Genomic DNA, 25,527 nt, shown 5'->3' with positions numbered 1-25,527 from the left:
GAAAGACCAAACCATGATCATGCCACCTCTAGGCTGACAACCATGTTGTTGGATCATTGAACACAATGGTTCAGAAAGAAGTCTTGAGACATCTTCAGTCTCTCATTTAAGTAGCACTGGGACAGGACCTGTGGGTAGAAGGAGCTACACTTTTGCTGTATAAAGCTGGTGGTTATATGCTTGGTGTTCAAGGGCGAGGGGATGTGCAGGGCATATTAGATCATAAATGTCTTCTTCAAATTTCTACTTATAAAATTACTTTCCCAAGATTTCCCTAGTGTTTATCATTCAGTTCAATATTAAATATTGTCAAGATTTACAGGCAGTCATGAGACCCTTTAAGAATGTAGCAACCAGCATGTATTTGATCCTTATTGAAACTGTGCAGGCTGTAGGTCAGCCTTCTGGGCCAAAGGTGAAATTTTTCTGCTTCTATCCCTCATCAGTGTCACCCTTACGTGGGCCACCCATGGCCATATTCTGGACCCAAATGTACTCTACCTAAGAATTGCTGATAATATCTATAGCTGTTGGCTATTGTCTAATTGGCAAACTAAACCTATGGCCAAGAATATTTGCTACTGCTTCTCTTTAATAGAGTAAGTGTCTATCATTGGCCCCAGGCACCTTCTCTCTGTTGACTTCCCTGCCTAAATGTCAGTCTGTCCCCAGGTCATCAGTGAGGAAGACTAATGCAGCAGACACACACACAGTGAGAAAGGGAGTGCACACATATGAACATTGCATAACTTGGGATTCATAGAGTGTGGTCCTTCCCATTTGTCCCATACCCTAAGTGTGGTAACTTACCCCATCTCTTTCTTTTTGCTTTAAAAGGATGTGTGATTTGAGAATCTCTGGTCTGTGAGCCTTTTATTCCATGACCCTGCGATAGCTTGGCTTGTAGCGTACTTGGAGCCTACCCTTGCGTCAAGATAGTTTCCCGTGGCATCTAGAGGAAACTTAGAAAAATAACAACATGGAGTTGTAGAGCGTAAGCTAAAGTAGTAGAAGAGGAGGAAAGGAAGGCAGTCACAAATTGTATCCATTATATGCTAAAAGACAGAAATAGGCAAGGAAAGGGCAAACCAAAAGATAAAATGTGGGAAAGATTTCTTTTGCCTGAATTGATTAATGGAAAAGAGAAGACAAGAAAAAGGAAAGACTCAAGGTTTTGACAGCATTGTATATAGACCATTGATAACCAGTTATACTTTATCACTGTGACCAAAATAACTGTGTCAGAAGTAAATACAACAAAGTTCAAATGAAGGGAAATGAACTTTCAACAAGTGGACTAATTCCAGAAATTATTATTTTTTTTTTTTTTAAGTAGGCCCTGAGCCCAGTGTGGGACTTAAACTCATGACCCTGAGATCAAGACCTGGGCTGAGATCAAGAGTCAGATGCTTAACTGACTGAGCCACTTGGCTACCCCAGAAACTCTTTTTAATTCACTCTACATAGCATTGCAGTAGTTATTTTTAATGCTTGTTACATTTTAAAGCATTTAAGCTATCAAGAAGAGAGAAAAGAAAGAGGCTTTAAAAATACTTAGGAGGAGATTCATGTATTATACTACTTTCTATAAAAGTTTTTATTATGTCTGCATAATTTCTGAAATAGTTCCTGTAAATCAATTCCTATTTAAAAACACTAAAATTACAACTATTTTAAAGATCTGTAAGATAAAGGACTTGCTAAGTAAAACATCCCTTTGAAATGAAAAGTAATTTATTCCTAATTTATCTCTTTTATAATTCATTTTCTTTAACAAGTCACTGTGTCTGTATGTATTACAGAAAATGTTGAGTTAAAAACTTGTCTAAGTGAAATGTATATAAGAGCATGTAGGATTTTCTCTAAGAAGATTACCATAAAATTACTTACATAGATGAAATTGTTTCTGAAGAAAACACTTCATGGAGCTTATTCTGTGGTTTTTAAAAGAATATGAAATTTTGGGATGTAGCTTATTCAAACTAATGGCTTCAATGCTTTATGCTGTTTTTTAATTTGTTTTTACAACTTAATTCTTACTTTGAAGTTGAATATTCTCTCCCTCCAAAATTTGAAATGGTAAAAACAGTTAGAAAAAGAAAATGCATTCTGTGATGAATCAAAAATAAAACCCACATTTATTTTTTTTTTTAAGATTTTATTTATTTATTTGACAGAGAGAGACACAGCGAGAGAGGGAACACAAGCAGGGGGAGTGGGAGAGGGAGAAGCAGGCTTCCTGCGGAGCAGGGAGCCGGATGCTGGGCTTGATGCGGGGCTCGATGCGGGGCTCGATCCCAGGACCCCAGGATCATGACCCAAGCCGAAGGCAGACGCTTAACGACTGAGCCACCCAGGCGCCCCTAAAACCCACATTTAAAGAGAAGCTGATGGTATAATATCATCAAGTCCTGATTATTTTTTAATGATCTATTTGGGATTTTAAATATATCATTTTATAACCAAAAAAATAAAAGATAGAAGATCTGTTCTCCAAATTTACAAAGTACTACTGAACGTTATACAATTTTTAAAAAGTTATTACTATAAAGAAAGGCACTATTGTAGAAATTTGAATAAAAAAATACTAAAAACTATTTTTGTAACTTTATGCCAAACTACCATAAAGATAGATTTAGTTGTATACATTCTTTAAAGCATGTGACATATTTTTGTTGCCAATGCAAATATTGTAATTTTACAATATTTGGAATTAAATTTCTGAATTCCATTTTTTTTTTTTTTTTGAGAGAGAGAGAGAGAGAGAGCACACAAGCAGGAGGGAGGAGCAGAGAGAGAGGAAGAAGCAGGCTCCCCACCAAGCTTGGAGCCTGATACAGGGCTCGATCCCAGGACCCTGAGATCATGACCTGAGCCGAAGGCAGACGCTTAACCAACTGAGCCACCCAGGCACCCCTAAATTTCTGAATTCCAAAGAATTAAGTTTCAAATGAATATGAAAAGGCAACCCTAATAAAGATATTAAAAGAAAATTATGGCTAACATGCTAAATCTGTTTCATATTATAAATGAGTGCATCCAAAAGAAATCACTGGAGTCGCCGTTTATTCTCCATTCCCAGCATTCTCCTCGGGGCATTTGTGTCAGATGACTTAGGAATGTGCAGAATTAGTAGTTCCTGGCCAGTCATTGGTTATTCAGAATTCTCTCTGATTTGAATTAGCTCTACTGTTTCTTTTCTCCCATCCATTTATGGGTCATATGTACAATAAATCGAAGTATGTTGATCCTAATGAAATTTAGCAGAGAAAAACAGCTTTGGCCATTGGCCACACAAATTTGAAAATCTTTACTCAGGGGAAAAAAATTGGACACTTTCTCATCCTGGATAGGAGCTAAATTCTAACTTAAATTTCCAACTGTAATAGTTTTGCTATTCTAAAGGCTCAATCTTGCATATGGTAAAACATTTCTCTTAAGACAAAATGTGCAGCTTCACATTTGTAGTACTATATTCCTGCTCAGTAAGTAAAATAATTCAGAAAAACTGGAAATCATATTATGAAGAAGCGACTGTGCCACATCTATAGCTAAGTCTAGATTGGTTTTTGCTGAAAACAGATATTCATAGTAGGAGGGAAAATTACATAATTCTGCACACATGTGTATATACATATATGCACATATGTATATATGCAATAGTATAATTTGGAAAAATTTGCTTAAAATATATAGGAAGATTACCTTATATTTAGAATACTGTTTTTTTGTTTTTTTTTTTTTTAACCTGAGAGACAGAGAGAGAGAGTGAGAGAGAAGGAGCGATGGGAGAGGCAGAGGGAGAAGCAGGCTCCCCCCTGAGCAGGAAGCCCGATGCAGGGCTCGATCCCAGGACCCTGGGATCATGACCTGAGCTGAAGGCAAACGCTTAACCGACTGAGCCACCCAGGCACCCCTAGAATACTGTTTAAACAGGACTTGTAGTGTACATTCATCAAACAAATTATTTTTTCCATTACCCTTTCTGTGAGGCTGCTTCTTCCCCGATCCCTGGATGAAAATTTAAGCAGTCTTCATGTTTTTTCTGGTCATTCTTAGATATCAGCAAGAGTTATGTGTTTAAACTTCAGTCTCAGTTTAACCATCACAATATAAGGTCAAAATTTAAATCTAGCTTTCGAGTTTAAGGCTTGTCTCCTTGCCCATCTCCAGGCGAGTTGCAGGCCTGAAGCTACCAGTCCAGGAGGTAGAGAAAGGAGAGTACAGTCTGATGCTTCTCTCTTTCTCCACAAGGATGCTCCAGCTCCATCTTGGTTAGGCCTACAGTCTGTCTGGAGTGTGGGGACAGAGGGGATTTAATGGAAGTGGCTTATAAGAAAATTTATGACTAAACTAGTACTGTCTTCATGATCTAGCTTTGGCACTTTCTGGACTTGGTAGATGTTTAAAATGGACTCTTTCTCATGAGCATTTTCATGGGTTCTTAGACCCACTCCACTCTCCATGTGGGTTCCAATACAAGATGCCTCTTGTCCTGGTGGTCCTTGGCTTTATTTACTTACTTAGCTTCTTTCTGCAGAGGACTGTTCACCCGTCTTGGTCATGCTTTTGGGCATAACCTAAAAAGACCCCGTGCTGGCTTTCTTAAGTGGGTGGTCCACATTTGGTTCATGGGAAAACAATGTTGTTTGCCCCCAAGAGACTCTGGGAGCAGTATTTTACTGCCGGAATTCAGGAAAAGCAGAAATCCTGTTACACAACCACATTACCCCTTCTTGTCTCTGCCCCTTAAGCAATTAGCCAACTGTTCTCTAATGTTTTGGATTTCAATGGAAAGAAACACTTCCATGTCCCCCAGACCTTAAGTTCTCCAGTAGTCTTCTTAAAGTCTCCTCTTTTTTAGGGTGAAGAGGGACTACTGTCTACTTTTCTTCCTTGAGGGGAAGGCTGCTATCACAATATAACAACAATGATTCCTGAAAACTTTCTCCTCCAGTCTCTACTTCTCAATCATTTGAGACTATTAAAGTGGGTAAAGTCATTCAGAGCCTTACAGCCAATTACCCTCAACTTTTTTGTACAAGTCCTTACAGGGTGGCTATGATCTTCACTTTGTAATGTTGAATTTACTCTTTTGGGGTCCAAACCAAAACTTCACAAGTCCGGTTCTATGTTAACTGAAAGATGTCCTTTTATATATGTAAATTAAATTTTTTATATATAGTAAACATTTTATTTTGAGATAATTATAGATTCTCATGCAGTTGTAGGAAATAATGCAGAGAGATCCAGTGATCCTTTACCCATTTCCCCCCAGTGGTAACATTTTGCAAAACTACAATACAACATCACAACCAGGGTATTGACATTGATAGAGCATTTCCATCACCACAGGATCCCTCTTTATATTTTTATATATTTATATTAATTTATATTAATTATCATAATTATTAAATTAATAAATTATATTTGTAGCAGTACCCACTTTTCTCCCACTCCCACCTCCTCCTCAACCCCTGGAAAGCACTAATCTGTTCTCCATTTCTATAATTTTGTCATGTCAGGAATATTATTTAAATGGAATAGCACAGTATGTGAACTTCTGAGATTATCTTTTAATTTTTTTTAAAGATTTTATTTATTGGAGATAGAGAGCGAGTGAGAGAGCAGGAGTAGGGGAGCAGAGAGAGAGGGAGAAGCAGGCTCCCCGCTGAGCAGGGAGCCTGATGTGCGGCTCGATCCCAGGACTCTGGGATCATGACCTGAGCCGAAGGCAGATGCTTAACCGACTGAGCCACCCAGGCGCCCCGAGATTATCTTTTTATACTCAGCGTGAGTCTCTGAAGATTCATCCAGATTGTTGTGTGTATCACTAGTTTATTCCTTTTTTATTGCTGAGCAGTATTCCACAATGTGGATGTACCATAATTTATTTAATCATTCCTGGACAGTAACATGTCTGATGATATGATTGATGAAGGACATGTAGTTTGTTTCCAGTTTTTGTTGCTATGCATTAACATTCATGTGATATAAACATTCATGTGCTGCTATAAACATTCATGTGAAGTTTTTGTGTGAATATAAGTCTTCATTCCTTTGGGATAAATGCCTGGAGTGCAATTACTGTATTGTATAGTAGTTGCATGTTTAGTTTTTAAAGAAACTGCCAAACTGTTTTCCAGAGCATCTGTATCATTTTATATTCCCACCAGAAGTGTATGAGTAATTCACTTTCTCCACATCCTTGCTGGCATTTGACAGTCACGGTTTATTATTTTACCCATTCTGATATTTATCGTGTGTTTGATTTATATAGCATCCTGATGAGGTATAGAACATTGCAGACACATTCTTTATTTTGAAATGAAGAAACTTTCTAATATTACTGAAACCATCTCATTGTGGTTTTTATTTGCATTTCCTTAGTAATAATGTTGAACATCATTTCATGTGTTTATTTGCCATCTATATATCTTTTTTGGTGAAATGTCTCTTCATGTCTCTCGCTCATGTATTAATTGGATTGTTTGTTTCATACTATTGAGTTTTGAGAGTTCTTTATGTATTCTAGTATCAGTCTTTTGTTAGATAGGTGATTTTCAAATATTTGATCCCAATCTATACCTTGTCTTTTTTTTTCCTCTTACCAGAGTTTTTCACAGAGTGAAGATTTTAATTTTGATGAAGTCCAAGTTTTATTTTTATGGATTGTACTATTGGTATAAGTAGAAGCTAACATTTTCTGTATAGAAATAAATGCATTCTCTTTTTCCTTCACCTCCCATGTCTAAACCATCAGTAGTTCCTGTAAGAAACACTTACAAAACAGATCCTAAATATGTCTACTTTTCTCCATTTTTACAGCTATCTTCCATGTTCAAATCACCATCATCATTTCACTTAACTGGTTCCCCTTCCTCCTTCCTCCCCTTAATTTAAAACTGTAAGTTATATTATCTATCTCTAACTTAAGATCCTCCAGTTTTCCATTAGTCTTAGAACAAAATCCAAACTCTACCACAGCCTGTGAGAGCCTGCCACATCTGGCCCACCTAGCTTCTCTGACCTCACCCTGGTGCACTAACCTCCCTTCATCTGACCTCCCTTCATCTCACATTGGTGCACTAAACTACCGCCATCCTCCCTTCTGTTTGTCCCTCAAACATAACAAGCTTCTTCACACTTTTGGCCCTTGCATTTGCCCCCACTGTTGGTAGGCCTAGCTTCTCCTCATTCAGGTCACTCCACAGTTGAGAGGTTAACTGCTACAAGATGCCTGCCCTGATGGCCCTATTTAAGGTAGCTTGCTTTTCTCTTGTCATTTTATGTCATTACTCTGTTGTATTATCTTTTTTGTTGTACTTTACTGGCTGGAGTTATATGTTTAATTTGTCCCCACTTAGAGGTAATCTACCAGAGCGGTGCGCTTGCCTATCTATCACATCTCAAACACCTAGCACATGGGGTCACGCAAGTAATACTGATTAAATGTTGAACACTTCCATTTCTTTTTCAAAAAGCATATTTCCTTTTGAGTTTTCAACTGCTGGTAAATTCAAAATGTCCTCAAAGGGGACTATTTACAATATTGCTAATTACTTAGGGGAACAAAGAAGAGTGAGTTCTGATTTCTGATCAGTCCAACACATAGTATGTCCTTTATTCAAGTTGCATGAAGTGCACAGACATAATGTAGAACCAAACGAATCTCAAATATATCTTGATTCTAACTACAAGAGAGGATACCAGTATTGTGTTGTCACAAGCTCCAAAAACTGGAAATTCCTATCCTTTGGCTTTACCAGTAATTCTGTGATTTACCCTAGGCAAGTCTGAACAGGTCTTTACAGCTTAGTTTCTTGTTCTGTTAAAATAATATAACACAAGCTTACCTCATCAAGATGCTATGTTAAACAGTTTCTATTTATTACAAGTACTGTGTGATTTTTGTGTCTATATTAGTGTGGAGCACACATTTATTATATGATGGTATCAAAAGACTTAATGCCATGAAGGATGCCATATTCTTGAAGATACTAGAAGGATTATACTGCATAGGACAAATTAATTTTGGGAATTGTGTCAGAGTTAAAGACAAATTTGGAATTTAGCTAGACTGGAAAAATTGTCTCAAAAAGTTTTAAATTGTGTTTTTAGAGTAAGACTCTTAGAAATCTCAGGATAGCCTCAAAACCTTAGTAGAAAATCAATGAACTATACCTTATAAACTTTAAACTTATAAAGTTTATGTGTGTATATGAATATATAAATAGAACTTTGCAGACACATTCCTTATTTGAAATGAAAAAACTTTCTGATATTATTAGTACTCATTTACTTGAGATCCTGTGGAACTCAACAAAATAACAGAACTGGGAAAAGAATTGTCAACTTATGTATGATGTAACTCTGATTCTGAAAGGATGGTACTATTAATCTTTCTCAAAGAAATTGGAACTTGAAATGTATAGTTTCATAAGGTGCATTGTATGGAATTTTTGAAAGGATTTTAAAATATCAAAAGATCCTTATACTTACCTTAAATAAATGTAATTTATTTTATGAAATAGTTATAAAAATATAAAAATAAAAATATAAAATTTAAAAAAATATTTAAAATTCCCAAACTGTGAAAATGACTAGCTCTGTGACTTGGATCAAGTCATCTAACCATTTTGTATCACAGGTTCCTCAATTACAATTCACATTCAGAGAAACTTCTCTAGTAACAAACTATAGAAATGATCCCTGAAAGTATAGTCTTTCCCCAATTACAATTCAAAGGCAATGAAATAATTAAGTAGTTCTCAAACATTTTGGTCAAGGACCCCTTTCCACTCTTAAAACTGGGGACCTCAAAGAGCTCAATTTATGTTTGTGAGGATTATACCAATCATTATTTTAACAAGATGAGAAAAATTTAAGACATCTATTCATCAAAAATAACCCATTTTATTGTTAGCATAAATAATATATTTTATGAAAAATAACTATATTTTCCAAAACAAAAACATTTTTTTTGGAAAGAGTGGCATTGTTTACATTTTTTTAAATCTGCTTAATGTCTGGCTTAAAGGTTGGCTGGATTCTCATTTTTTTCTGTATTCATTTTGCTGTGATAATGTTTGTTTCGGTTGAATTATATGAAGAAAACCTGGCCTCATGCAGATACTTGGAAGAGGATTTGAGCCTATAAAACTTTAATGTTCTTCTCAGATAATTATAGATGTTCTTCTTTATATTACATAGAAACTTGACATGTTGTAATTTCTTAAAGCTTAGCTGCTATGTGAAATCCAAAATCATAGTAATGAATTTTTCACATTAAAGAAAATGGGGAGTGGCTTAAAACAACTAAGATAGATTGTGCCACCTTCAGTATTCCACTGCAGTGTGATGTGATAAGGATTTTTTCCTTTATCTTTATTTAGCTACTTTTTTATCAATGAATATTCTTTTATTTTTTAGAAAATATTGTATGGTCACTAACATAACATAATAAAATTTAAAAAAATATATTTATATTTGGGGCACCTGGGTGGCTCAGTTGGTTAAGTGTCCAACTCTTGCTTTTTGGCTCAGGTCATGATCTCAGCATCATGAGGTCAAGCTCTGTGCTCAGAAGGGAGTCTGCTTGAGATTCTCTCTCTCCTTCTCTCTCTGTCCCTCCCCAGCCGGTTAAGCATCTGCCTTTGGCTCGGGTCATGCTCCCAAGGTCCTGGGATCGAGCCCCACATCAGGCTCCCTGCTCAGCGGGGAGCCTGCTTCTCCCTCTCCCTCTGCCTGCCACTCTGCCTACTTGTGCTCTCTCTCTATCTCTGTTAAATAAATAAACATCTTTAAAAAAAGAAGATAATCTCTATGTAAATAGATAGTTGGATAGATAGATATCACAGTAAAATGATGAATACCTAATATAATTAATTTAGTCTGAAATTCTGTATGTCCAAACTGAAAGACATAAGTAGATTGGTGGAGGAGGGGAGAGGGGAGAGCAATGATAGTGGTTAGATGCTGTCACAGTAATAGTAATAATAGAATAATGCTCTGATTCAACTCTACCAGCAAAATCATGAGAACCTAGCTTCTAAATCTTTCTTTCAAGATCAGGAAGTACCCAAGATGTCTTGTAGATCTGTTAACCATCTAAGTCTTCTTAGCCTCCTTTTAGTAGCCTCCCTCCTCTGCTGACAATAATGGCCTCCTAGGTCCTATATCACCAGACCTCTGATCATCTGTTCTTCCCTGAATTAAAGACACACCTTGCTCCTCATCTGTCTATGCCATTAGGACAGACATACTCCTCAAAATGGCTTGTATTCCATTCTCCATTTTATTTTGAGAGTTTCTTTTCAATCTGACACTCTAGTTAAAAGGTTAAAGATTGGATCTTGTTCTCTGATGATTTAGGGACCTTACATTTGAGCTGGGGAACAGCTATCAAAAGTAGCTAGACCTTCCAATTAATTTTACAGTTCTTCATGGAAATAGATCCAGCAAGTTCACCTACTTTCATAATAAAGGTAAAATAGTGAATGCATAACAGGTACAGGCTTTGGACCTCATTCTGAGAAACTTCGTACTCAGATTTTTGGTCTGCCTTGCTCTCTCTCTTGATTTTATTCTTTTTTCAGCCTCAGATACTCCTGTACCTGCTTTCTCTCATTTTCTCTTATCCAATTATTGCCTGCTCAATCATGAACAAATACATTTGATCTATGCTCCAAAGATTTAAATACTTCCCAGTGTCTCAGAATCATCTGAGGATATTTACAAAAGTTTTATTCTAAGGCTGTATATACCTGTTTTGAAATACAAAAGCTATGTGTGTGTCTAGGAGAGAGGAGAAGGGAGTGAAAGGAAGGAATGACAGGGAATGAAGGAAGGAAGGCAGGGAATGATAGCCTACAGATGAAGAGGGCTAAGCATCAGGAATAGAGGTTTGGTTGGAGGAAGAGTTGCCCTTTTCTCTCTCCCACATTGTTCTGACCCATCATTTCCCATCCCATTGCCTCTGCAGGGCAGAAAAACAATGGCATCAGCTCAGTGCCTTCTGGGTAATGACATGGTAGCATATAACAACAAATGCAGGCAAGAAGGCTATGCTCTGAGCATTCATTCTTCCCCTCCATTCCCTTCACCCCAGTTCTTTGGCCCGATAATTAAAGCTGAAGGAAACAGCTGCAGGCAAGAGTAGTGCCCAGGACCTTGATGCAAGGAGGTAATGGAGTACTATTTTCAAAGGATTTTAGCAAAATAAACTGTAACATAGATTTTTACATCTAGATAAACTACATTCACATGTGAGAGCTTGGCAGTACCAAGGTACAAAAAGTTCATTACTCTAAAATCTTTTTTGAAAGTACTCTTGGGAGAAGTATTTAATCAAGAGAGAAACCCTAGAAAAAAACAACAAAATATTTTTTAAAAAGGAGAGCAATTAATTAAGCATTGACTCAAGGAAAAGAACAGGAAAGAAAAATTAAAAATATATGTATATCAATTCTGAAGAAAAATGCTAGATGACACCAACGTGGCCAGGTGAAGGGCTGAGGCAGAACAGAAAGAAATAGGCAGATGCTAATTAAGGTCCTTATCTTGTTTGGGACAAGACATTTATTGGTAAGCTTAATTAATTGGTGGAGAAAATTGAGTCTAACCATATGGGTTTTAGGAAGAGATAAAAAACAAAAATAACATGTAACTTTCAAATCAGCAGAAGATAATTTGCATTATCCTATGGGAAATAGAAAAGGAAGAAAAGAGTATGGCAATTACAAAACTCTAAATAAGGTGTGTCAGAAAAGATTCCAAATACTACAATAATTTCAATTAATGATAGTGGTTAAATTCACAGCTTGTAAGACAGGAATTTTCAGATTGGATTAAAAAAGACAACAATTTCTGAAATATATTTCCTAAAAAGAGATTTTTTTTTTTTTTCTCAGAGAGATACATGGGTAAGCTTTGTATCCCCACTGGAGTATGTAGCACTACTCTGTACCTTTACTGAGCATCCAGAACCTACACCCTGATTTCACCATATCTGTTGTCAAGACCGTTGCTAAAGCTTTCTAGAAACCTCAGTACTGAGGTTGAGCTCTATATCAGAAAAATTCTCTTCAGATCTCCCACTCCTAGGAGCATCTCAATTGGCATATATAAGGCCCTCAAACTCTGGGAAACAATGATTTACGTGGGGGAAAGTGCCTCAAGGTCTGTTGAACATATCAGTAAAACTACTGGGACTGCCTGATAAACAAGAAACAATGTTATGAATAGGAGATTAACAAACTGATGACAAATTGGCACTGAGAAGGAATTTAAATAGAATAATTGTCACACTAGGTTTGCCCGTGGTTGTCAAAGCCAAAACTGCTAAAAAGGGAGCTAAAAACCTCTCCCATCTCATTACTGACTAATCTGGCCATTCAGGTGTTATCTAGCCAGTTCCAGTTTTCAGTATGATCAAGGATCCCTCTCACCAGCAACAAGCTCACTATGCAGCATTTCATAATTCTTCCCTATCAGTGCTGCAAACTTCAAGGAAGCCACATGCACTGGAGCCAAGGTGTAACAGAATCGAAAGAATGTCATCAAGAGGAATAAGGAAAGATGCTACCAATATGGGGCATGAAGGGTTTTCCTCTGAACATCCTAGGGAATAATGAAGCCCCGGAGCTGCTGAAGAATATCTTCATTAGAAGACTGTGTACACGGATAGCATTGCTGACATAGATGAAAGTACCTCTAATTCTTCCCATGTTGGACATATGACTTGGATTTCAACTCTCCTATTAACTCCAGTTGATATACGACATCTGACTAGCTATCTGACCTGCTTAAGTTTTTCATTAAGGCTGGCTCAGTGGTGTAGTGGTGTTGTCCGTTTAACATCCCTTTGATGAAGGTGACTGGGAAACTTGAAAGAAGTTCCCCAGGGTATAGTTTCCCAGGTGGTGGGAGTTGATCTCACAGTGACCAACCCTAAGCAAGTTTCCAAAACTGTGATTGCCATCACCTTCTGCTCACAGTGAATCAGATCAGTAACTGAGTCATTTAGGTGTGTTATTTGGTTCAGTCCAAAAGGTGGATTCTAATGGTTTCCCATTATTCTGTGGATACTGAGTTATCATTGTCAATATGGACAAAATTAGATGCTTTCTGTTCCAATCTTAGTGCTTGGCCAAGTACAGCTAGACAACAAAGAAACCAAAAATTCCCTAGACAAAGCTTTATGAGCTGAGTAAGGCCTATGCTCCTGTTCTAAAAGCAGACAGCCCAAGGTACTATTAACTACCTCTTTTGCCCCTTTACCTTTTCATATTCTCAATGATCCATTAGAACTGATAAATAAGAAACTGAGCTTGTATCTGGAACATGCTGGAAGAGCATAGATTATGTGACTAGCTCAAAATCATTATGTAATCTCACCTTTCTCTATGAAGCTATACACTTACTATGTAGACCTTCAGGTGTTTGTAAGTAACACCCGCTGTGGCTTTATGTGTGTGGGGGGGATTCAGTAACCTACCTCAAATATGTTTATAAAAGCCATATGTTAAAGGACAGAAAAAGGTGTATCAGGCATATATGAACCAGTCCCCTTTAAAAAAATCCATGATAGCAAAGTAGAATTTAAAGTTAAAAATAATTTTTAAATAATAATATACCAATAAACTGTAATGATATGAACATATTAGCCACAAACAATATACCTTTGAAATATATATGGAAGCAGAAAGAACTATGGGAGAAATCAATAATAAGTCAATTGAAACTGGAGGTTTGAGTCATCCTTCTAAAAACTAATAGAACGAGCCAACAAAAAATCAGAATTATATAAAATTATAACCTGTTTAATAAATTGAAATGAAGATACAGAATCTTACACTCAACAGAGAACTCATATTACTGTTGACCCATGAACAACACAGGTTTGAACTGTGAAGGTCCACTCATAAGTGGATTTTTTTCAAAAAAACTTTTACAGTGCTGTAAATATGTTTTCTTTTCCTTATGATTTTCTTAGTAACATATTCTTTTCTGTAGCTTACTTTTACTGTAAGAATACAATATCTACATGTTTATAAACTGTTTCAGTAAGGCTTCCGGTCAACAGTAGTTTTTAGGGAGTCAGAATTTATATACTTTTTTTTTTAAGTTTACTTATTTTTTTTTAGTAATCTCTATACCCAGTGTGGGACTCGAACTCATGACCCCAAGGTCAAGAGTCACATGCTCTTCCAACTGGCGCCTCTGAATACAGATTTTTGACTGTATGGATCAGTACTTCTAACCCCTGCATTCTTCAAGAGTCAACTGTATTTTCAAACACATATGGAATATCCACAAAAATTAACCAAGAATTAAGTCATAAAGAAAGCTCCATATATTTCAAAGAATCCATGTAATGTAAATTACGTTCTTTCATCATTTAACAATTTAATTAAGAATAAGCACTTAAAAAAAATGGCTGGAAAAAAAATCCCGAAAGTCTAGAAACTAAAAATAACTAACAACCCTAAGAAGAGGAAAAATTTTAAGGGAAATTAAGAAATTCTTTAAAATGAATGACTGACTTTAAATACATATATCAGAAAACAAGAGGGGCACCAGGGTGGCTCAGTCAGTTAAGCGGCTGCCTTAGGCTCGGGTCATGATCTCGGGTCCTGGGATCGGATGGAACCCCGTGTTGGGCTCCTTGCTCAACAGGGAGCCTGCTTCTTCCTCTCCCTCTACCCCTCCCTCCCACTCATGTTCTCTCTCTCTCTCGCTCTTAAATAAGTAAAATCTTTTTTAAAAAAAAAGAAAACAAGAAAGATTGGGAAAAATAAAGCATCATTAAACCCAAAGAGCTAGAAAATGAAACAGTAAAATAAGCATTTACAAGCCAGAAGGGAAAAGATAATACAAATAAGGAAAAATCAATAGCAAAGAAAGAAATTAATAGGGATGATTAACAATCAAAACCTTACTTCTTTAAAGAGATGAAAGAAGTAAATAATGGGGTGCCTGGCTGGCTCAGTCAGTAGAGCATGTGACTCTTGATCCTGGGGTTATGAATTCAAGTCCCATGTTGGGGGTAGAGTTTACTTAAAAAAAAATTTACAAAAAAAAAAAAAAGAGTAAAATATCTGACAAAGCTGATCAACCAAATAAAAGAGACTATAAATTAAAATTTAACCCCCCAAAAGAGAATCAACTAGAGAAATAATAGAGATTTTAGAAATAACAAAAACTATGAACTGTATAGCAATAATATTCAAAATCTAAATGAGGGGTGCGTGGGTGGCTCAGTTGTTGGAGCATGTGACTCTTGATCTCAAGGTTGTGAGTTCGAGCCCCATGTTGGGTGTAGAGATTACTTAAAAATAAAATCTTAAAAAAAATTCTAGATGAAAAAAATTAATTTCCAGGAAAAATTTGCCCGAGAAGAAATAGAAAACTTGGATCACCCATTAACCATGAAGAGATTTCTGATCATTGATCAGGCCTCCAGTCTAAGTACAATTTGTTGTAGTTAATGTTCTTAATGTTCTTAATTTTAGTTAAGCAAATCTACTTTATCTAGTATAATCTGGAAAGGGTTTATTGAGGAATATCAAAGCACAGAATTATTGGAAAGACTAAAGTAATAGACTCTCGGTGACCTTGCAAGAATGATCTTGAAAACCCAGCAGAACTCAGTAACCAGAACAACCGTGGCCCCTGTTATGATCAGGAATTTGCTGCCAGCACTGCTGGCTTTAGTCTAACACCACTGCTGCCATGATCTATACCATAAAAATGAATGTACTGTACCCTGTTTTCACATGACTCAATATTGAATCAAAATTTCCCACAAGTGAATCTTACTGACAGAACTTAAAGCACATTCAGAAATCCTGAAAATGCCAGGGAATCTGAAACATGTAGATTTTACTTTCAGTTTCTGGATGTCACAGAGGGGTTAAAATGAATTTGAAAAATTAATCCACAGGCTCAGATAGTTTTAAAGTTTGAGTTCTTCAAAACTTTTTTTTTTTTAAAGATTTTATTTATTTATTCATGAGAGACAGAGAGAGAGAGAGAGGCAGAGGCAGAAGGAGAAGCAGGCTCCCCGCGGAGCAGGGAGCCTGATGCGGGGCTCGATCCCAGGACCCTGGGATCATGACCTGAGCCGAAGGCAGACGCTTAACCAACTGAGCCACCCAGGCGTCCCAGAACTTTCAAGGTAAAGATAATTCCAGCTGATATAAAACGTTCCAGAAAAAAAGAAAATGTAGGAAAGCTGTGCAAATCATTCTAAATCTTGATTAAAATTAATTAATTATAATTTTCAGACCAACACTGGATTAGGACAAAACAAGAAATCTATTAGCCCATTTCACTTATGCATAAAATGTTAAATCTTGAATAAATATTAGATGAGTCCAATGATGTTTTAATAAACAAAACTTGGTAATATAAGTTTTATTCCAGAAATGTAAGAAGGGTCATCACCAGAAAAGATAGCTATGATTTAGCACATTAATTCCCTAAAGGGGAAAAAATTACCTCAACATATGCAGAAAGGACATATGATAAAGTTTAACATCTACTTATGACATTTTTAAGGTATTAGAAAAATTGGGAATAAAAGATAATTTCTTTAATTTGATAAAAGCTTTTAGCAAAAGCTAAAATGTACTGGGGAAAAAAGTGACACATTATCTTTATGATTAGGAACAGGAAAGAGGCTTGTTATCACAGATGCCATTCAATTTAGTTAGGGGTGCTTAATAAAATAAGAAAAAATAGGTCTAAACATTGAATGGAATTTGCAGATTATTAGATCTTCTTTGAAACAACCCCATTGAATCAATAGATAAACTATTAGAACTAATAGGGGAGGGGTGCCTGGGTCGCTCAGTCCATTAAGAGTCCAACTCTTGGTTTCCACGCTGGTCCTGTGGTTGTAGTCTCAGGGTCCTGGGATCCAACCCTGTGTCTGGCTCTGCGCTCAGCGAGGAGTTTGCTTGAGGATTCTCCCTCTCCCTTCCCCTTCCCCATGCTCATGCTCTCTCTCTAAAAAATAAATAAATCTTTATTTAAAAAAAAAAAAGAATAGGGGAGTTCAGACATATTGTGGAGATGCAAGATCAATAATGGGCAACAGCAACAATAATAATAATAGTGAATTCTAAGTACTATATGAGAAATTTTATAAAGATTTTATAAATATTCATTTAAGTTGCATATAAGTGTCCAAACGTTCTTCAATGTCAGCAGCAACCACCTAGAAATTAGTATGGAAAACGTGATTTCACTCACAATAGCAACAAGAACTGCCAAGTACATAGGATATAACCCAATGTACCTTTGCAAAGAACTTTTCAGATTGTATTAAATGACATAAAACAAGATCTAGGCAAAAAGAGAAAAGTACCAAGTTCAAGGATGGGAAAAATTAACACTGTAAAAATACCATTTTCCATAAATCTATAAATTCAGTGTAGTTTTAGTGAAAACTTCAGCACTGTTTTTGAGGAACTAGACAGATAGTTTTAAAAATGTGCATGGAGGGCCACCTGGGTGGCTTAGTCGTTAAGTGTCTGCCTTCAGCTCAGGTCATGATCGCAGGGTCCTGGGATCGAGCCCCACATCGAGCCCCGCATGGAGCCCCGCATCGAGCTCCCCGTCAAGCCCAGCATCGAGCTCCCTGCTCATTCAGTTAAGTGTCTGCCTTCGGCTCAGGCCATGATCTCAGGGTCCTAGGATGGAGCCCCATGTCAGGGTCCCTGCTCAGTGGGAAGCCTGCTTCTCCCTCTCCCACTCCCCCTGCTTGTGTTCCCTCTCTCGCTGTGTCTCTCTCTGTCGAAATAAGAAATAAAAATCTTTAAAAAGAAAAATGTGCATGGAAGAATAATGTACCAAAGAGAGAGAATTTATCTTACTGGATATATTAAGACATTTTAATAAAACCACAGCGATAAAAACAGTATGCTACTGGTGTAAGAACAGATAAAAAATTGATGCAACAATAATAAAAGAAAAAACAACAATGAACAAAGCCCATGTTATATATGAGCAGGTAGAATGTAGTAGAAATTAGCATCACAAATCACAGAGGAAAAGAGGGATTATTTGGCATATGGTTCAGTATATAGGGAAAGTAAATTTATATTCTTACGTCACTCCAAATACAAAATAAAGCCAAAATGGATTAAAAACCTAACTATAAAAGGCAACATATAAAGTTAATAAAATATATGAGGCTATCTTTGTGAACTTGGGGTGGGAAAGGATGTTTAAACAAGATTTAAAAAATACAAAATTTAAGGGTAGGTGGTGGAGATCAACGGATGTGAACATATTCAAATTAAGTACCCCTATACAAAAACTACATGATATGTAGATAGATTTAACAGACTGGTGGCAGATTAGAAGATATTTTCAAAATGTAAAGCTGAAAAGTGATTAACATATAGAAAATACTAGGAGCTATTAAAATCTGCAAGGAGACAACAAAAATTGGACAAGGGAAAAAATAGAAAATTCATGAAAGAGGAATCCGAAATAGCTAATATATATGTGAAGAGATGCTTAATTTTGCTTGAAATCAGAGAAATTCAAATTAAGTCAACATAGAATTAGCAAAAATTAAAAAGTCAGCTAATACCAAGTGCTGGCTAGAAGGAGCAGAAATGAGAAACCTCATGTACATTGGTGAGAGAATAAACTCTTAATTTTAGTGAAATTAATTATCTGTGTGTCCTATATATGTGTCATTCCCACATCTGGATTTATATTATGTACAAGTAGTTAAGGGGGTATTTATGAGGATAATATCAGAGCATTATTTGTATTAGTGAGAAGTTAACAGGAAGCCTTGCTCTCTGTCCCTAGAGAAATGGATAATCAGAATGTATTGTGTGTACATGCAATGGGATACAATACAGCAATTAAAAGTAACCATTTTTATATATAGCAAAGTGGATAGATCTTAGAAATACAGAATGAATTCTATCAGGAAAAATAATTTATGTACATTCAAAGCACACACAGAAAACCATCTATTATTTCTCATGGCTATATTTTCAGATGCCTAAGGACATATACTGAATACGCTAGTGTGAACATCTTTGATGGGAAGGACAATGTAAATGAGAATGGGTGAGACAAAGGGGAAATACTAAAACAAAATGAGAGGGACATTGCATGGGCTTATAATGATAGTACAATATGAAATCTGTGTATTTGAGAGCCATATGACTCATGGATAATTAGCATGTTTGTCCTAATTTGGAGGAAGAAAAATTAATGTTCCCAGCAAAAGGATGCACATGTTTTAAAACAGATTCTGGAGGATTTGAATGGCCTTATGTAGAAGACAGATGGATATTTGGTTAATATAAATTCTTGCTTTAAATATATTCCTCCAGCAGAAGTGTTAGAAATTAATCTGAAATTTGCCTCCAGTAATCAGTCTAAGAAGGGAGTGGAAATTTGAAAATGTGGTTATTTACTATTCAAAGAGAATTGCTCTGTAAATCTGGAAAATACAAAGGTATTCTCTCAAAAGGTTGCCTCTTGTTGAGTTTTCATGTAATCCATCAGGCAGTAGTTTAAAATGCATCAGTTTGTTTTGTTCTTACAGTATGACCTCATTGCACATACCCTCTGACTAAACCTTTTATTCATCAATAAAATTTCCCCCATCATTAATTCTTGTGTGAACAATATACTACAAATTATAGCTTGCAGATGCTGCTCTGTCATGCTTAACATACTGCATTATTCAATAGCTTTGGTGTTCTTGGTATTAATCTTAGGCTCTTTAATAATGTCTCCTAGGTATTATGTCATTCCTGTCCATACTGTACTTTGTAAATCATAGCAATGTGAACTTCATAATCAAATGAAGATTGAATTCTATGGTCTGTAATATTCAAAGGGCATTACTTTTTGATAGCCCAATCTCATTTAGAACTTTTCATGGAAGTTTCTCTTTGTTTAAAAAGAAAGTGTTCAATAGGATCACTTTTTTCTATTACCCATTAATATTTTAGGAATAATATGATTTTCAATATTAATATTTTAAACAATATCCTTTAATCATAGTTAAATAGGTCTACTAAAATGTCTTAGAGCTTGTCAAAAATATTTCTAAAAATGTTATATATATGGGTTTTTTTTAAGATTATTTATTTATTTATTTGACAGAGAGAGACACAGCGAGAGAGGGAACACAAGCAGGGGGGCTGGGAGAGGGAGAAGCAGGCTCCCTGCTGAGCAGGGAGCCCAATGCGATGTGGTGCTCAATCCCAGGACCCTGGGATCATGACCTGAGCTGAAGGCAGACACTTAATGACTGAGCCACCCAGACGCCCTTATATGTATGTTTCTTACTGTTTCAGAATTTTGTGATTTCTTTACTCAATGTTCATGTTCTTTTCTAGCTCATGGAAAAGTGGGTCAGTATACAAGTATTTTGAGAATATTAATGTTCTTCTGTCCAACATTTTTCATGTCCTGGCAATATAAAATGTGGTAATATTGTAAGGCACCCAGGGAAAACACTGTGAAAATGCTGTAGCCAAAGCAGCTACGCCTTGTAGGTGCTGGCCCAGCACTCTGCAGCTGAAGGGGCGCTACCGCCTACACACTTTTGACAGCTAAATGTCCTCCAGCAACCCAACTGGGAAGCTCTGAATTAATGCTTGGGAATTTTTTGAAAGACAGAACTTTTCTAGCCTCTAGAGTAAGATTGGTTCTAGAACACAGTGCGATCTTCTCCTGTGTAAAGGATACAGAAGGAATAAAAGATGGGAAAGTAGGGGCCACCTGGGTGGCTCAGTCAGTGAAGCAACCGACTCTTGATTTCAGCTCAGGTCGTGATCTCAGGGTCGTGGGAGGGAGCCCTGAGTCAGGCTCTGTGCTGGTTGTGAAACTAGCTTGAGATTCTCTCACACTCTCTCTGACCCCCTTCCCACTTGTGTGTGTGCTCTCTTTCTCTCTAAAAAAATTTTTTTAAAAAAAAGTTGTTAAAGGACTATGGCCCTTCAAAGAGTAAGGATGACTCAGGGAAGATCTTCGGAGACTTTCGCCTGATTTACCAGTAATAGCAGCAGCAGCATGTGTGATTTATATTTGGAATCATGGAATTTGGCTTATCTGGATAATATAAGGTCAGTCAGTTGATTGCAACCTTAATTCTATCTGCAACCTTAATTCCCATTTGCCATGTAATGTGTACCAGCAGGTTCCAGAGATTAGGATGTGGACATATTTGAGGGGGGCCTTGTTATGCATAGCATATGCATATGCCTTGCCCATTCTGACAATTCAGACCTAGCTAGGGGGCCAGGTCATATGGTAGAACCAGAATAATTGAGGTGAAAGAAACCACTTAGAAGGATGTCACAGACACAGCAAGCATGCTGAGTCTTGTATATCCAGTAAACCTAGTAATTAATTGCCTTGTGATTTTTAAAAATAACACTAAACTGAAAGATGCATGAATATATATATATATATATATACATATATTTTTTAAAAGATTTATTTATTTATTTGACAGAGAGAGACACAGTGAGAGCAGGAACACAAGCAGGGGGAGTGGGAGAGGGAGAAGCAGGCTTCCCGCTGAGCAGGGAGCCGGATGCGGGGCTCGATTCCAGGACCCTGGGATCATGACCTGAGCCGAAGGCAGACGCTTAACGACTGAGCCACCCAGGCACCCCAGATGCATAAATATATTAATATGATTATCTCTTGTGCTAGGACTATGAATTATTTAAATTTTCTTCTTCATGTTGTACTAACTTACTAAGTTACACTTACTCGATAAGCGGATTTTGCTTTTATAATAAAAATAATTAATTTTTCAGAATTTCTTTTTTTTTTTTAAAGATTTTATTTATTTATTTGACAGAGAGAGACACAGTGAGAGAGGGAACACAAGCAGGGGGAGTGGGAGAGGAAGAAGCAGGCTTCCCGCGGAGCAGGGAGCCCGAAGCGGGTTTCGATCCCAGGACCACGGGATCACAACCTGAGCCGAAGGCAGACACTTAACGACTGAGCCACACAGGCACCCCTAATTTTTCAGAATTTCTAAAGAATCTTCATAGACTGTGAAAGTTACAAACAAACAGAAAAGAAATAAGTGAAATGACACATATAAACTTCATATAAATGACAAAGGCTAAACATGCATAATGACCACGGCCTCAACATAAGTTAGCTAATGAATACACTAACAACACTTAACTCTGGATCACGTTCTAAAATATGGTAAATTAACAAGTCATCCTATTACACTTGGCACAAATTATTAGTAGCTTCCCATTTCTTTTCCGAATTTCTAGTACAGGTAAATGTATCATAAAGAAACATCAAAATAGGTTTTAAAAAAATAGACCAAGAAAATAAGAATTAATTTCTTCTGATAAAGAAATTTGATGAAAAGAATGGCTTAGAGTATATTGAGAGGACAGGGATAAACTCAGCAAATATCAAGCTTCCTTGTGTTCTCTCTCAGTACCAGGTTGAGTTGGGAGCCAGGCAAAGCTTCTCAAGATTCCCCATTCTGATTCTGCCTGTGGGCTAGGGTCACTGAAAGCCCCCACTTGCAAGTCCTGAGCTACTCCTAACCAAGCAAGAAATATAACTCACTGGCTGGTGAGACTTGGATTAGTTCTTCTGATGATTGGTCCAGTACTTGGCATGCCTGGCACCTGGACAATTGGTTTTCTGCCTCAGTTTTTCCTGTTTAGCACTCCTTTTCTAACCATAATTAGAGTTCTTTTTTTTTTTTTTTTAAAGATTTTATTTATTTATTTGGCAGAGAGAGACACAGCGAGAGAGGGAACACAAGCAGGGGGAGTGGGAGAGGGAGAAGCAGGCTCCCTGCAGAGCAGGGAGCCTGATGTGGGACTCGATCCCAGGACCCTGGGATCGTGACCTGAGCTGAAGGCAGACGCTTAACGACTGAGCCACCCAGGTGCCCCATAATTAGAGTTCTAACCAGAACCTCAACCTGTCATAGATGGGCTGCATCAACAACACTGTGCCAGCACCAGCCTTAGAACACTGATTCAGACATGTCCTGGACAGCTGAAGCCACGCAGCCGAGGGTATGATTTTCTAGAACCACCATGCCTTTCCTCAGTAGAGCTATACGTTTGTTGGTTGTTTTTTTTTCCATTATAAAAGTCATGTAATTACATTATGGAACCTTAGAAAATTTAGGAAATAATGACATTTTATACACAATACCACAACCCCAATTCAATCTTCTTAAAGAGTGTGGTATAATTATTCCTATAAAGTTTTGTATGTGTAGTTGTTTTTATAAGCATGTAGAACAAAATTTCCAATTTCAGAGTAAACTGTGCTTAGAACAGAACCCAGACATGTCAGGGCACATCTCTAGGTCCTGCAGAAGCTGCCAGGAAGATAATCATAAAATGGGACTCTCAGGTGGGATTCCCTCCAGCCCCACTGACCCACAGATGAGTTCTAGGGAGCGAGGACATGGATGTATATCAAAACCCCTTCTCACCAACCAACCAAAAACCAACCAACCAACCAACCAACCATCCAACCAGCAAATAAAAACCCAATTTCATTACTGTTTTAGGCCTAGGTATCAGAGTGATTCTCACAACTTCAGCAGTGAATGCAGTGGGACCCCTACATTTGGCTTGGGGACAGCCTCCTAGGGCAGTAACACAGGGAAGAAAGAACAATAGAGGGCATGAAATGATCAGTGTGATGATTAAGTTCTCTTTTTTTTTCATGAAATAGAAGCATTTTTATTTTTTTATTTAATTTAGTTTTATTGGGACGCCTGGGTGGCTCAGTCGGTTGAGCGGCTGCCTTCGGTTCAGGTCATGATCCCGGGGTCCTGGGATTGAGCCCCGCATCGGGCTCCTTGCTCAGCGGGGAGCCTGCTTCTCCCTCTCCCACTCTCCCTGCTTGTGTTCCCTCTCTTGCTGTGTCTCTGTCAAATAAATAAAAATCTTAAAAAAAAATAATTTAGTTTTATTTACATTCAGTTAACATATAGTGTATTATTAGTTTCAGAGGCAGGTGATGATTAAGTTCTTGAGCACACACAAGATGACCACTGGGAATGTGCAGAAGTGTTTAGGGGCTTCCAAAAAGGGAATGGCAGTCCCCACATTCAAGAACCACAGGAATATTGTGAACCTGTCATTCTACCTCCAGACTGGAATGGCTTGAAGGAATCTAGGTCCGTTTTGGAGGCTCATGAAGGGAACATAATATCCTAGTGCTTTGTTATGTGCTCCAAAAATAACTTCCCCCCTCTAGAATTAATAAATTTGAGACAGTGGTGGTGACATGATTAGAAGACTGTACTGCAAGCTTCGGAAGGCTGGGACTATGCCTGCCTCATTTTGTATCCCCGACATTTAACATAGTGCTGCGGACAGGAGGTGCTCAGTAAACACATGCTAAATAAATGAGAAATGAAGCCTGGAACATGCTGTCACATGTAGATCATTCAGAAGGCATTGCTGATTTGGGGAAATCAATAAATTCTCTATGACAAGGCTGAAACTAAAGAGATCCTGGACTGCTTTAAGCTGTCTTCTGAAGGTGGGAACTGATCAAAAGCTTGCAAATCATTTGTGTCCTAGTACAAACAATCTGTACAATTGTGATAGAATGCTGTGGTGAGGGGCGCCTGGATGGCTCAGTTGGTTGGGCATCTGATTCTGGATTTTGGCTCTGGTCCTGGTCTTGGGGTCGTGGTGTAGAGCCCCCGTAGGGCTCTGAGCTCAGCTCAGAGTCTGCTTGTCCCTTTCCCTCCCCCTGCTTAAGTTCTCTCTCTCTCTCTAAGATAAATAAATAAAATCTTTAAAAAAAATGCTGTAGTGAGGGTGGCAGTTTTGGAAAGGTGGGTGGTGATTTGCTCTGAGAACATTAAAAGGAGAGGGCTCTTTGGGATAATTAGGAACTTGAGAACCAGAAATAGGTCAGGAATTGGGTATACACCCATGAGGTTATATAAATCAGGGAACTAAATTCAAACCCGAAAGTTTAGTGGCTTTAATATAATAAAAATACTTGCTGCTAAGGAGTGTAAATTCATACACACTGTTTCAAGAATAATTTGGTAATATGCTAATAACCAATAATGTGCCAAGATTTAAATGAATTAATTCCTTTGCTTCTCTCATGGTCCTGAATTAGGTACTAATTTTAACTTCATCATACAAATGGGGATTGTTGAGATGAAGTAACTCATCCAAGAACATACAGCCAGTGAATAGCAGGGCAGTCTTTAAATATAGGTAGCTTAGCTTTCAAATACAGAAAGCCAAGCTTTCAACCCCTGCCCTGATCTGTCTCTGTGTGTAGTAAGTGGTAAGAGCTCTCTGATGAAATTGGGCCTATTCAGGGTAGTAGGGCTATAGACAGAGGGTCCTCTGAATTATATTTGTGTTTTTAGGAATTTATTCTAAAGACAAATAATCAAATATATTTCTAAAAAGATTTTTATTTTTATTTTTTTGAAGAGTTTATTTACTTGAGAGAGAGCATGAGAGTGAGAGAGAGAGCACAGAGGGA

At 37.3% G+C, this 25,527-nt stretch overlaps 1 pseudogene; it reads right to left on the bottom strand.

The window, feature by feature from the left end:
• Positions 1–8,590: 8,590 nt before the first annotated feature.
• LOC116630373 lies at positions 8,591–8,728 on the bottom strand (annotated as a pseudogene).
• Positions 8,729–25,527: the final 16,799 nt, after the last annotated feature.

The sequence above is a fragment of the Phoca vitulina genome, unplaced genomic scaffold (genome assembly GCF_004348235.1).
Source record: "Phoca vitulina isolate PV1807 unplaced genomic scaffold, GSC_HSeal_1.0 scaffold3, whole genome shotgun sequence".
Classification (NCBI taxonomy): Eukaryota; Metazoa; Chordata; class Mammalia; order Carnivora; family Phocidae; genus Phoca; species Phoca vitulina.
Note: the sequence above shows the minus strand (reverse complement) of the source record. Positions and strands in the feature narration are given on the sequence as shown.